The sequence below is a fragment of the Hyla sarda genome, unplaced genomic scaffold (assembly GCF_029499605.1).
Source record: "Hyla sarda isolate aHylSar1 unplaced genomic scaffold, aHylSar1.hap1 scaffold_448, whole genome shotgun sequence".
Lineage (NCBI taxonomy): Eukaryota > Metazoa > Chordata > Amphibia > Anura > Hylidae > Hyla > Hyla sarda.
Window position 1 is genome coordinate 99,825 of NW_026610461.1, and position 13,466 is coordinate 113,290.

The 13,466-nt window shown below is 46.4% G+C and overlaps 4 non-coding genes and 2 pseudogenes across 4 annotated transcripts; all 6 read right to left on the bottom strand.

The window, feature by feature from the left end:
• Positions 1 to 1,684: 1,684 nt before the first annotated feature.
• On the bottom strand, positions 1,685 to 1,875 carry LOC130335204 (U2 spliceosomal RNA). The gene has a single exon (XR_008876872.1). It is a non-coding gene; the product is annotated as a U2 spliceosomal RNA (small nuclear RNA).
• A 2,100-nt stretch (positions 1,876 to 3,975) lies between these two features.
• LOC130335205 (U2 spliceosomal RNA) lies at positions 3,976 to 4,166 on the bottom strand. The gene has a single exon (XR_008876873.1). It is a non-coding gene; the product is annotated as a U2 spliceosomal RNA (small nuclear RNA).
• A 2,091-nt stretch (positions 4,167 to 6,257) lies between these two features.
• Positions 6,258 to 6,448, bottom strand: LOC130335206 (U2 spliceosomal RNA). Its single transcript, XR_008876874.1, has one exon. It is a non-coding gene; the product is annotated as a U2 spliceosomal RNA (small nuclear RNA).
• Positions 6,449 to 8,537: 2,089 nt separating this feature from the next.
• LOC130335208 (U2 spliceosomal RNA) lies at positions 8,538 to 8,728 on the bottom strand. Its single transcript, XR_008876875.1, has one exon. It is a non-coding gene; the product is annotated as a U2 spliceosomal RNA (small nuclear RNA).
• A 2,092-nt stretch (positions 8,729 to 10,820) lies between these two features.
• LOC130335155 (U2 spliceosomal RNA) lies at positions 10,821 to 11,030 on the bottom strand (annotated as a pseudogene).
• A 656-nt stretch (positions 11,031 to 11,686) lies between these two features.
• On the bottom strand, positions 11,687 to 11,846 carry LOC130335174 (U2 spliceosomal RNA; annotated as a pseudogene).
• Between the last annotated feature and the right edge of the window lie 1,620 nt (positions 11,847 to 13,466).

A 13,466-nucleotide genomic window follows, 5' to 3' on the forward strand; every position in this document is an offset into this window, starting at 1 on the left:
CCCCATTGGACTTACCTGTGTGGGTTAAATCCGGGTTATTTGACAACCTATGGCGGTGATGGTTCTGCTCAGGCAGAGCAGTGCTGATGCTCCTCATAAAGCTGTCGCTGCTGTGAAGGTTCTAGGTGACATCACAAATCCCTATGGTTACATACACAACAAAGCTGGGTTGTTGTTGTTTACACTCTGCAAGGCCTGTGGAAGTGAGTGACATCATAGCACTGTAGTTCTGAGGGTTCAAGATGGATGCAACAATCTCCTGTTGCTTCTATGAAGGCCGTAATAGACGACATCACCAAACAGCTCCATAGTCACATACACAGCAAAGGAGAGATGTTGTTTACACCTAGTGATGTCAGTGGTATTGAGTGACATCACAGCACAGTGCTAAGGCTCCTGGGCCTGGACACAGCAGCGGCTGCAATATCTCAACGGAGAATACGTTTATATCTATGTGTGTGTGTGCGCATATATATATATATATATATATATATATATATATATATTTCTCCGCCGAAATCACTTTTAAACCCATTTCCACCTTTTTTTCCCTTCTCTTCCTCTTACTTTTTTTTCACGTTTTTTTACGTTTTTCTCCTTTTCGCCTCTTTTCTGGGCGTATTATTCTTCTTTTTCTTCTTTTTTTTCGTCTAATGCATACCCCATCAGTGCAGCAATGCTTATTCAATACCGCCAGCAGATGGAGACACTGGGGGATAATTTTCTAAGGATTTATACTGATTTTTCCTGTCTGAATTTGTCGCACAGAAAGTTGCAGGCCAAATATGTGTGACATTTCTGCGACTTTAGCTTCTAGAGCATTTTTACAACATTATACATAGGTGCTGAATACATAAAAAGCGACTGTTCAGCGACAGACAAGTCGCATCGGCTGAAAGTAGGCCAGAATGTCAGTCCATGTTGGAGCAGGTTTAGATACAGTCTAAAGCATAGATCTCAAAGTCTGTGCACAGAATTTAGCAAGGGCCTCGCACCTTCTGATGCATCAGGTAGGTGCACAATAGCATAGCCTAACCCTCTGTACTTTGGTCTATATTGATGCGGGACATAGACAGCCAGCTGATGACCAATCCATTAGTGCAATGGATGGCTGGAAGCATTTGTCTTTGCCTTTGCAATACCACAGAAGCAATGCATGGTCAATGTACAGCAATGACACACCTGTGTGAACAGCCAGGAGACCCCCCCCCCCCCCCCCCCATGTTATGTTACATAGTTACATAGTTAGTACGGTCGAAAAAAGACATATGTCCATCACGTTCAACCAGGGAATTAAGGGGTAGGGGTGTGGCGCGATATTGGGGAAGGGATGAGATTTTATATTTCTTCATAAGCATTAATCTTATTTTGTCAATTAGGAACATTCAGCACCCACCCGCTATCAAGGCAGCTGCCTATCATGTCATGCCCTACCTGCACAGGTGTGCTGGCTACTCAAATGATCCAATTAAGGAGGCCATTTAGTCAGCAGCAGCAGAAGTCCTGTGCCTGGACGCTCCAACAGGGGCCAGACACAAGCAGAAGCAGAAGCAGCAGAAGCAGCAGCAGCACCACCTTTTGTTTTTTGGCTGCAGCAGCAGCAAGGCCCACAGGGCTGGCTAGCTGGCTAGCCAGCAAGCAGGTAGCAATGAAAGTAGGAATCTTTCTTTTTAACCCTGTAAGGGGGTGGTGCACTGTACCCGAAGATACTGCCATATCGGGTCAATGCATAGGGCGACGGAAGCAAGCTTCGAAATCGGCCCCCGTTCTCAAAAATCCATTTAATATATGGTCCCCAGATAGGGGACGTATCAGATATTAAACTGATAAGAACAGATACTACACTTGATCTTAGCCAAAAGGCCGAGAAGCGATAACCGTGAAAGGGGCGGGCCCAACAAGGTCCCCTTCATGGGCACTATCACTGCTTGCTGTCAGGGAGGCTGCCAGACAATTTTCCATGCACACTCTGGGCTGGGGGGCAGTCAACCACCAGTACACACAGCAGAACCTAAACCCATACCATTATTGCTAAGCAGCAAGACAGGGGCCCATTGCACTCCCACGGGGCCTTTTTAAATGCAATCCATAACCCGGATTTGCCAGGAACCCTTCTTACTCCTCCTACTTGCATGTGACACTGGGCTTAGGATCTGCATAGGAAACACACACACAAGCACACACCTACCTTTGTTGCCTGCAGATGCCTCCTTGGCTGTCCCCAAACGGTATCAAACCAACACCCACGGGAAGCTGTAAGCATAGAGGACATGCCTGCACCCCATTGGACTTACCTGTGTGGGTTAAATCCGGGTTATTTGACAACCTATGGCGGTGATGGTTCTGCTCAGGCAGAGCAGTGCTGATGCTCCTCATAAAGCTGTCGCTGCTGTGAAGGTTCTAGGTGACATCACAAATCCCTATGGTTACATACACAACAAAGCTGGGTTGTTGTTGTTTACACTCTGCAAGGCCTGTGGAAGTGAGTGACATCATAGCACTGTAGTTCTGAGGGTTCAAGATGGATGCAACAATCTCCTGTTGCTTCTATGAAGGCCGTAATAGACGACATCACCAAACAGCTCCATAGTCACATACACAGCAAAGGAGAGATGTTGTTTACACCTAGTGATGTCAGTGGTATTGAGTGACATCACAGCACAGTGCTAAGGCTCCTGGGCCTGGACACAGCAGCGGCTGCAATATCTCAACGGAGAATACGTTTATATCTATGTGTGTGTGTGCGCATATATATATATATATATATATATATATATATATATATATATATATATATATTTCTCCGCCGAAATCACTTTTAAACCCATTTCCACCTTTTTTTCCCTTCTCTTCCTCTTACTTTTTTTTCACGTTTTTTACGTTTTTCTCCTTTTCGCCTCTTTTCTGGGCGTATTATTCTTCTTTTTCTTCTTTTTTTTCGTCTAATGCATACCCCATCAGTGCAGCAATGCTTATTCAATACCGCCAGCAGATGGAGACACTGGGGGATAATTTTCTAAGGATTTATACTGATTTTTCCTGTCTGAATTTGTCGCACAGAAAGTTGCAGGCCAAATATGTGTGACATTTCAGCGACTTTAGCTTCTAGAGCATTTTTACAACATTATACATAGGTGCTGAATACATAAAAAGCGACTGTTCAGCGACAGACAAGTCGCATCGGCTGAAAGTAGGCCAGAATGTCAGTCCATGTTGGAGCAGGTTTAGATACAGTCTAAAGCATAGATCTCAAAGTCTGTGCACAGAATTTAGCAAGGGCCTCGCACCTTCTGATGCATCAGGTAGGTGCACAATAGCATAGCCTAACCCTCTGTACTTTGGTCTATATTGATGCGGGACATAGACAGCCAGCTGATGACCAATCCATTAGTGCAATGGATGGCTGGAAGCATTTGTCTTTGCCTTTGCAATACCACAGAAGCAATGCATGGTCAATGTACAGCAATGACACACCTGTGTGAACAGCCAGGAGACCCCCCCCCCCCCCCCCCATGTTATGTTACATAGTTACATAGTTAGTACGGTCGAAAAAAGACATATGTCCATCACGTTCAACCAGGGAATTAAGGGGTAGGGGTGTGGCGCGATATTGGGGAAGGGATGAGATTTTATATTTCTTCATAAGCATTAATCTTATTTTGTCAATTAGGAACATTCAGCACCCACCCGCTATCAAGGCAGCTGCCTATCATGTCATGCCCTACCTGCACAGGTGTGCTGGCTACTCAAATGATCCAATTAAGGAGGCCATTTAGTCAGCAGCAGCAGAAGTCCTGTGCCTGGACGCTCCAACAGGGGCCAGACACAAGCAGAAGCAGAAGCAGCAGAAGCAGCAGCAGCACCACCTTTTGTTTTTTGGCTGCAGCAGCAGCAAGGCCCACAGGGCTGGCTAGCTGGCTAGCCAGCAAGCAGGTAGCAATGAAAGTAGGAATCTTTCTTTTTAACCCTGTAAGGGGGTGGTGCACTGTACCCGAAGATACTGCCATATCGGGTCAATGCATAGGGCGACGGAAGCAAGCTTCGAAATCGGCCCCCGTTCTCAAAAATCCATTTAATATATGGTCCCCAGATAGGGGACGTATCAGATATTAAACTGATAAGAACAGATACTACACTTGATCTTAGCCAAAAGGCCGAGAAGCGATAACCGTGAAAGGGGCGGGCCCAACAAGGTCCCCTTCATGGGCACTATCACTGCTTGCTGTCAGGGAGGCTGCCAGACAATTTTCCATGCACACTCTGGGCTGGGGGGCAGTCAACCACCAGTACACACAGCAGAACCTAAACCCATACCATTATTGCTAAGCAGCAAGACAGGGGCCCATTGCACTCCCACGGGGCCTTTTTAAATGCAATCCATAACCCGGATTTGCCAGGAACCCTTCTTACTCCTCCTACTTGCATGTGACACTGGGCTTAGGATCTGCATAGGAAACACACACACAAGCACACACCTACCTTTGTTGCCTGCAGATGCCTCCTTGGCTGTCCCCAAACGGTATCAAACCAACACCCACGGGAAGCTGTAAGCATAGAGGACATGCCTGCACCCCATTGGACTTACCTGTGTGGGTTAAATCCGGGTTATTTGACAACCTATGGCGGTGATGGTTCTGCTCAGGCAGAGCAGTGCTGATGCTCCTCATAAAGCTGTCGCTGCTGTGAAGGTTCTAGGTGACATCACAAATCCCTTTGGTTACATACACAACAAAGCTGGGTTGTTGTTGTTTACACTCTGCAAGGCCTGTGGAAGTGAGTGACATCATAGCACTGTAGTTCTGAGGGTTCAAGATGGATGCAACAATCTCCTGTTGCTTCTATGAAGGCCGTAATAGACGACATCACCAAACAGCTCCATAGTCACATACACAGCAAAGGAGAGATGTTGTTTACACCTAGTGATGTCAGTGGTATTGAGTGACATCACAGCACAGTGCTAAGGCTCCTGGGCCTGGACACAGCAGCGGCTGCAATATCTCAACGGAGAATACGTTTATATCTATGTGTGTGTGTGCGCATATATATATATATATATATATATATATATATATATATATATATTTCTCCGCCGAAATCACTTTTAAACCCATTTCCACCTTTTTTTCCCTTCTCTTCCTCTTACTTTTTTTTCACGTTTTTTTACGTTTTTCTCCTTTTCGCCTCTTTTCTGGGCGTATTATTCTTCTTTTTCTTCTTTTTTTTCGTCTAATGCATACCCCATCAGTGCAGCAATGCTTATTCAATACCGCCAGCAGATGGAGACACTGGGGGATAATTTTCTAAGGATTTATACTGATTTTTCCTGTCTGAATTTGTCGCACAGAAAGTTGCAGGCCAAATATGTGTGACATTTCTGCGACTTTAGCTTCTAGAGCATTTTTACAACATTATACATAGGTGCTGAATACATAAAAAGCGACTGTTCAGCGACAGACAAGTCGCATCGGCTGAAAGTAGGCCAGAATGTCAGTCCATGTTGGAGCAGGTTTAGATACAGTCTAAAGCATAGATCTCAAAGTCTGTGCACAGAATTTAGCAAGGGCCTCGCACCTTCTGATGCATCAGGTAGGTGCACAATAGCATAGCCTAACCCTCTGTACTTTGGTCTATATTGATGCGGGACATAGACAGCCAGCTGATGACCAATCCATTAGTGCAATGGATGGCTGGAAGCATTTGTCTTTGCCTTTGCAATACCACAGAAGCAATGCATGGTCAATGTACAGCAATGACACACCTGTGTGAACAGCCAGGAGACCCCCCCCCCCCCCCCATGTTATGTTACATAGTTACATAGTTAGTACGGTCGAAAAAAGACATATGTCCATCACGTTCAACCAGGGAATTAAGGGGTAGGGGTGTGGCGCGATATTTGGGAAGGGATGAGATTTTATATTTCTTCATAAGCATTAATCTTATTTTGTCAATTAGGAACATTCAGCACCCACCCGCTATCAAGGCAGCTGCCTATCATGTCATGCCCTACCTGCACAGGTGTGCTGGCTACTCAAATGATCCAATTAAGGAGGCCATTTAGTCAGCAGCAGCAGAAGTCCTGTGCCTGGACGCTCCAACAGGGGCCAGACACAAGCAGAAGCAGAAGCAGCAGAAGCAGCAGCAGCACCACCTTTTGTTTTTTGGCTGCAGCAGCAGCAAGGCCCACAGGGCTGGCTAGCTGGCTAGCCAGCAAGCAGGTAGCAATGAAAGTAGGAATCTTTCTTTTTAACCCTGTAAGGGGGTGGTGCACTGTACCCGAAGATACTGCCATATCGGGTCAATGCATAGGGCGACGGAAGCAAGCTTCGAAATCGGCCCCCGTTCTCAAAAATCCATTTAATATATGGTCCCCAGATAGGGGACGTATCAGATATTAAACTGATAAGAACAGATACTACACTTGATCTTAGCCAAAAGGCCGAGAAGCGATAACCGTGAAAGGGGCGGGCCCAACAAGGTCCCCTTCATGGGCACTATCACTGCTTGCTGTCAGGGAGGCTGCCAGACAATTTTCCATGCACACTCTGGGCTGGGGGGCAGTCAACCACCAGTACACACAGCAGAACCTAAACCCATACCATTATTGCTAAGCAGCAAGACAGGGGCCCATTGCACTCCCACGGGGCCTTTTTAAATGCAATCCATAACCCGGATTTGCCAGGAACCCTTCTTACTCCTCCTACTTGCATGTGACACTGGGCTTAGGATCTGCATAGGAAACACACACACAAGCACACACCTACCTTTGTTGCCTGCAGATGCCTCCTTGGCTGTCCCCAAACGGTATCAAACCAACACCCACGGGAAGCTGTAAGCATAGAGGACATGCCTGCACCCCATTGGACTTACCTGTGTGGGTTAAATCCGGGTTATTTGACAACCTATGGCGGTGATGGTTCTGCTCAGGCAGAGCAGTGCTGATGCTCCTCATAAAGCTGTCGCTGCTGTGAAGGTTCTAGGTGACATCACAAATCCCTATGGTTACATACACAACAAAGCTGGGTTGTTGTTGTTTACACTCTGCAAGGCCTGTGGAAGTGAGTGACATCATAGCACTGTAGTTCTGAGGGTTCAAGATGGATGCAACAATCTCCTGTTGCTTCTATGAAGGCCGTAATAGACGACATCACCAAACAGCTCCATAGTCACATACACAGCAAAGGAGAGATGTTGTTTACACCTAGTGATGTCAGTGGTATTGAGTGACATCACAGCACAGTGCTAAGGCTCCTGGGCCTGGACACAGCAGCGGCTGCAATATCTCAACGGAGAATACGTTTATATCTATGTGTGTGTGTGCGCATATATATATATATATATATATATATATATATATATATATTTCTCCGCCGAAATCACTTTTAAACCCATTTCCACCTTTTTTTCCCTTCTCTTCCTCTTACTTTTTTTTCACGTTTTTTTACGTTTTTCTCCTTTTCGCCTCTTTTCTGGGCGTATTATTCTTCTTTTTCTTCTTTTTTTTCGTCTAATGCATACCCCATCAGTGCAGCAATGCTTATTCAATACCGCCAGCAGATGGAGACACTGGGGGATAATTTTCTAAGGATTTATACTGATTTTTCCTGTCTGAATTTGTCGCACAGAAAGTTGCAGGCCAAATATGTGTGACATTTCTGCGACTTTAGCTTCTAGAGCATTTTTACAACATTATACATAGGTGCTGAATACATAAAAAGCGACTGTTCAGCGACAGACAAGTCGCATCGGCTGAAAGTAGGCCAGAATGTCAGTCCATGTTGGAGCAGGTTTAGATACAGTCTAAAGCATAGATCTCAAAGTCTGTGCACAGAATTTAGCAAGGGCCTCGCACCTTCTGATGCATCAGGTAGGTGCACAATAGCATAGCCTAACCCTCTGTACTTTGGTCTATATTGATGCGGGACATAGACAGCCAGCTGATGACCAATCCATTAGTGCAATGGATGGCTGGAAGCATTTGTCTTTGCCTTTGCAATACCACAGAAGCAATGCATGGTCAATGTACAGCAATGACACACCTGTGTGAACAGCCAGGAGACCCCCCCCCCCCCCCCCCATGTTATGTTACATAGTTACATAGTTAGTACGGTCGAAAAAAGACATATGTCCATCACGTTCAACCAGGGAATTAAGGGGTAGGGGTGTGGCGCGATATTTGGGAAGGGATGAGATTTTATATTTCTTCATAAGCATTAATCTTATTTTGTCAATTAGGAACATTCAGCACCCACCCGCTATCAAGGCAGCTGCCTATCATGTCATGCCCTACCTGCACAGGTGTGCTGGCTACTCAAATGATCCAATTAAGGAGGCCATTTAGTCAGCAGCAGCAGAAGTCCTGTGCCTGGACGCTCCAACAGGGGCCAGACACAAGCAGAAGCAGAAGCAGCAGAAGCAGCAGCAGCACCACCTTTTGTTTTTTGGCTGCAGCAGCAGCAAGGCCCACAGGGCTGGCTAGCTGGCTAGCCAGCAAGCAGGTAGCAATGAAAGTAGGAATCTTTCTTTTTAACCCTGTAAGGGGGTGGTGCACTGTACCCGAAGATACTGCCATATCGGGTCAATGCATAGGGCGACGGAAGCAAGCTTCGAAATCGGCCCCCGTTCTCAAAAATCCATTTAATATATGGTCCCCAGATAGGGGACGTATCAGATATTAAACTGATAAGAACAGATACTACACTTGATCTTAGCCAAAAGGCCGAGAAGCGATAACCGTGAAAGGGGCGGGCCCAACAAGGTCCCCTTCATGGGCACTATCACTGCTTGCTGTCAGGGAGGCTGCCAGACAATTTTCCATGCACACTCTGGGCTGGGGGGCAGTCAACCACCAGTACACACAGCAGAACCTAAACCCATACCATTATTGCTAAGCAGCAAGACAGGGGCCCATTGCACTCCCACGGGGCCTTTTTAAATGCAATCCATAACCCGGATTTGCCAGGAACCCTTCTTACTCCTCCTACTTGCATGTGACACTGGGCTTAGGATCTGCATAGGAAACACACACACAAGCACACACCTACCTTTGTTGCCTGCAGATGCCTCCTTGGCTGTCCCCAAACGGTATCAAACCAACACCCACGGGAAGCTGTAAGCATAGAGGACATGCCTGCACCCCATTGGACTTACCTGTGTGGGTTAAATCCGGGTTATTTGACAACCTATGGCGGTGATGGTTCTGCTCAGGCAGAGCAGTGCTGATGCTCCTCATAAAGCTGTCGCTGCTGTGAAGGTTCTAGGTGACATCACAAATCCCTATGGTTACATACACAACAAAGCTGGGTTGTTGTTGTTTACACTCTGCAAGGCCTGTGGAAGTGAGTGACATCATAGCACTGTAGTTCTGAGGGTTCAAGATGGATGCAACAATCTCCTGTTGCTTCTATGAAGGCCGTAATAGACGACATCACCAAACAGCTCCATAGTCACATACACAGCAAAGGAGAGATGTTGTTTACACCTAGTGATGTCAGTGGTATTGAGTGACATCACAGCACAGTGCTAAGGCTCCTGGGCCTGGACACAGCAGCGGCTGCAATATCTCAACGGAGAATACGTTTATATCTATGTGTGTGTGTGCGCATATATATATATATATATATATATATATATATATATATATATATATATTTCTCCGCCGAAATCACTTTTAAACCCATTTCCACCTTTTTTTCCCTTCTCTTCCTCTTACTTTTTTTTCACGTTTTTTTACGTTTTTCTCCTTTTCGCCTCTTTTCTGGGCGTATTATTCTTCTTTTTCTTCTTTTTTTTTCGTCTAATGCATACCCCATCAGTGCAGCAATGCTTATTCAATACCGCCAGCAGATGGAGACACTGGGGGATAATTTTCTAAGGATTTATACTGATTTTTCCTGTCTGAATTTGTCGCACAGAAAGTTGCAGGCCAAATATGTGTGACATTTCTGCGACTTTAGCTTCTAGAGCATTTTTACAACATTATACATAGGTGCTGAATACATAAAAAGCGACTGTTCAGCGACAGACAAATCGCATCGGCTGAAAGTAGGCCAGAATGTCAGTCCATGTTGGAGCAGGTTTAGATACAGTCTAAAGCATAGATCTCAAAGTCTGTGCACAGAATTTAGCAAGGGCCTCGCACCTTCTGATGCATCAGGTAGGTGCACAATAGCATAGCCTAACCCTCTGTACTTTGGTCTATATTGATGCGGGACATAGACAGCCAGCTGATGACCAATCCATTAGTGCAATGGATGGCTGGAAGCATTTGTCTTTGCCTTTGCAATACCACAGAAGCAATGCATGGTCAATGTACAGCAATGACACACCTGTGTGAACAGCCAGGAGACCCCCCCCCCCCATGTTATGTTACATAGTTACATAGTTAGTACGGTCGAAAAAAGACATATGTCCATCACGTTCAACCAGGGAATTAAGGGGTAGGGGTGTGGCGCGATATTGGGGAAGGGATGAGATTTTATATTTCTTCATAAGCATTAATCTTATTTTGTCAATTAGGAACATTCAGCACCCACCCGCTATCAAGGCAGCTGCCTATCATGTCATGCCCTACCTGCACAGGTGTGCTGGCTACTCAAATGATCCAATTAAGGAGGCCATTTAGTCAGCAGCAGCAGAAGTCCTGTGCCTGGACGCTCCAACAGGGGCCAGACACAAGCAGAAGCAGAAGCAGCAGAAGCAGCAGCAGCACCACCTTTTGTTTTTTGGCTGCAGCAGCAGCAAGGCCCACAGGGCTGGCTAGCTGGCTAGCCAGCAAGCAGGTAGCAATGAAAGTAGGAATCTTTCTTTTTAACCCTGTAAGGGGGTGGTGCACTGTACCCGAAGATACTGCCATATCGGGTCAATGCATAGGGCGACGGAAGCAAGCTTCGAAATCGGCCCCCGTTCTCAAAAATCCATTTAATATATGGTCCCCAGATAGGGGACGTATCAGATATTAAACTGATAAGAACAGATTTTTTTTCTAAAGCCGAGGAACGTGCTTTCGATTCACCCAAAGTGCAAGAAAAAGTGCAAACGTGTTACACTAAAAAAACGTGCACAAAGGATGCGGTCTATCGCAAGCCCTTCTCCGATAGGAGAGAGGCCCCCCAACAAACCTTACCCTTCGCCTCCGGACCAAAAGGTACCTGCGAGGTTCCAGGTTCGATGTCCCTTTTCGCCAAAGCTACTAGGGGACCACAAATGCTCCCGGCATCCCCCTTGGCGTTGGCCAAGGTATCTGCCCGCAGAGCCGATTACGGTAGGTACCCTGCCAAAGCAGGGGTACCCGGGGTGTTTGCAGGGAGGTGCGGAACCTAATGGCCACACACACCTCCCCTAGACCGCCAGGAGGGACACCCAGAAGGGCTACCGCATCCTGACAAATCCTGTGAACACACAACACGCAAAAAGTGACACAGTGAGACAAAAAAATAAATAAATAAGTGAATGTGTGCAGATATACTGCCCGGACATCCGGCCGGATCTATAAAAATTTCTCTGATCCTAGCCAGAAGGCCGGGAATCAAGAGGTGAGTGCCACAAGGTGAAGAGATTATGGTGCCCGTGCTTCAACTCAGTGAGCCTATTCTCCCAGTGAGTTTCGGCACCTCGGGGTCACCACTCCCCGAGGCACAAAAGTACCTCGGCTCTAGACCCTCTCAGCCTCATGGCGAGACCCGGAGGGAACAGGTCACATCGGGGCAGCCGTCGAGCTGATTCCTCAGAACCAGCCCCGGAAAGCCCTGGTACACCTGCATCCTCCATGCAGCACCCATCCCCACCAGCATGAAAACTGATAAGAACAGATACTACACTTGATCTTAGCCAAAAGGCCGAGAAGCGATAACCGTGAAAGGGGCGGGCCCAACAAGGTCCCCTTCATGGGCACTATCACTGCTTGCTGTCAGGGAGGCTGCCAGACAATTTTCCATGCACACTCTGGGCTGGGGGGCAGTCAACCACCAGTACACACAGCAGAACCTAAACCCATACCATTATTGCTAAGCAGCAAGACAGGGGCCCATTGCACTCCCACGGGGCCTTTTTAAATGCAATCCATAACCCGGATTTGCCAGGAACCCTTCTTACTCCTCCTACTTGCATGTGACACTGGGCTTAGGATCTGCATAGGAAACACACACACAAGCACACACCTACCTTTGTTGCCTGCAGATGCCTCCTTGGCTGTCCCCAAACGGTATCAAACCAACACCCACGGGAAGCTGTAAGCATAGAGGACATGCCTGCACCCCATTGGACTTACCTGTGTGGGTTAAATCCGGGTTATTTGACAACCTATGGCGGTGATGGTTCTGCTCAGGCAGAGCAGTGCTGATGCTCCTCATAAAGCTGTCGCTGCTGTGAAGGTTCTAGGTGACATCACAAATCCCTATGGTTACATACACAACAAAGCTGGGTTGTTGTTGTTTACACTCTGCAAGGCCTGTGGAAGTGAGTGACATCATAGCACTGTAGTTCTGAGGGTTCAAGATGGATGCAACAATCTCCTGTTGCTTCTATGAAGGCCGTAATAGACGACATCACCAAACAGCTCCATAGTCACATACACAGCAAAGGAGAGATGTTGTTTACACCTAGTGATGTCAGTGGTATTGAGTGACATCACAGCACAGTGCTAAGGCTCCTGGGCCTGGACACAGCAGCGGCTGCAATATCTCAACGGAGAATACGTTTATATCTATGTGTGTGTGTGTGCGCATATATATATATATATATATATATATATATATATATATATATATTTCTCCGCCGAAATCACTTTTAAACCCATTTCCACCTTTTTTTCCCTTCTCTTCCTCTTACTTTTTTTTCACGTTTTTTTACGTTTTTCTCCTTTTCGCCTCTTTTCTGGGCGTATTATTCTTCTTTTTCTTCTTTTTTTTCGTCTAATGCATACCCCATCAGTGCAGCAATGCTTATTCAATACCGCCAGCAGATGGAGACACTGGGGGATAATTTTCTAAGGATTTATACTGATTTTTCCTGTCTGAATTTGTCGCACAGAAAGTTGCAGGCCAAATATGTGTGACATTTCTGCGACTTTAGCTTCTAGAGCATTTTTACAACATTATACATAGGTGCTGAATACATAAAAAGCGACTGTTCAGCGACAGACAAGTCGCATCGGCTGAAAGTAGGCCAGAATGTCAGTCCATGTTGGAGCAGGTTTAGATACAGTCTAAAGCATAGATCTCAAAGTCTGTGCACAGAATTTAGCAAGGGCCTCGCACCTTCTGATGCATCAGGTAGGTGCACAATAGCATAGCCTAACCCTCTGTACTTTGGTCTATATTGATGCGGGACATAGACAGCCAGCTGATGACCAATCCATTAGTGCAATGGATGGCTGGAAGCATTTGTCTTTGCCTTTGCAATACCACAGAAGCAATGCATGGTCAATGTACAGCAATGACACACCTGTGTGAACAGCCAGGAGACCCCCC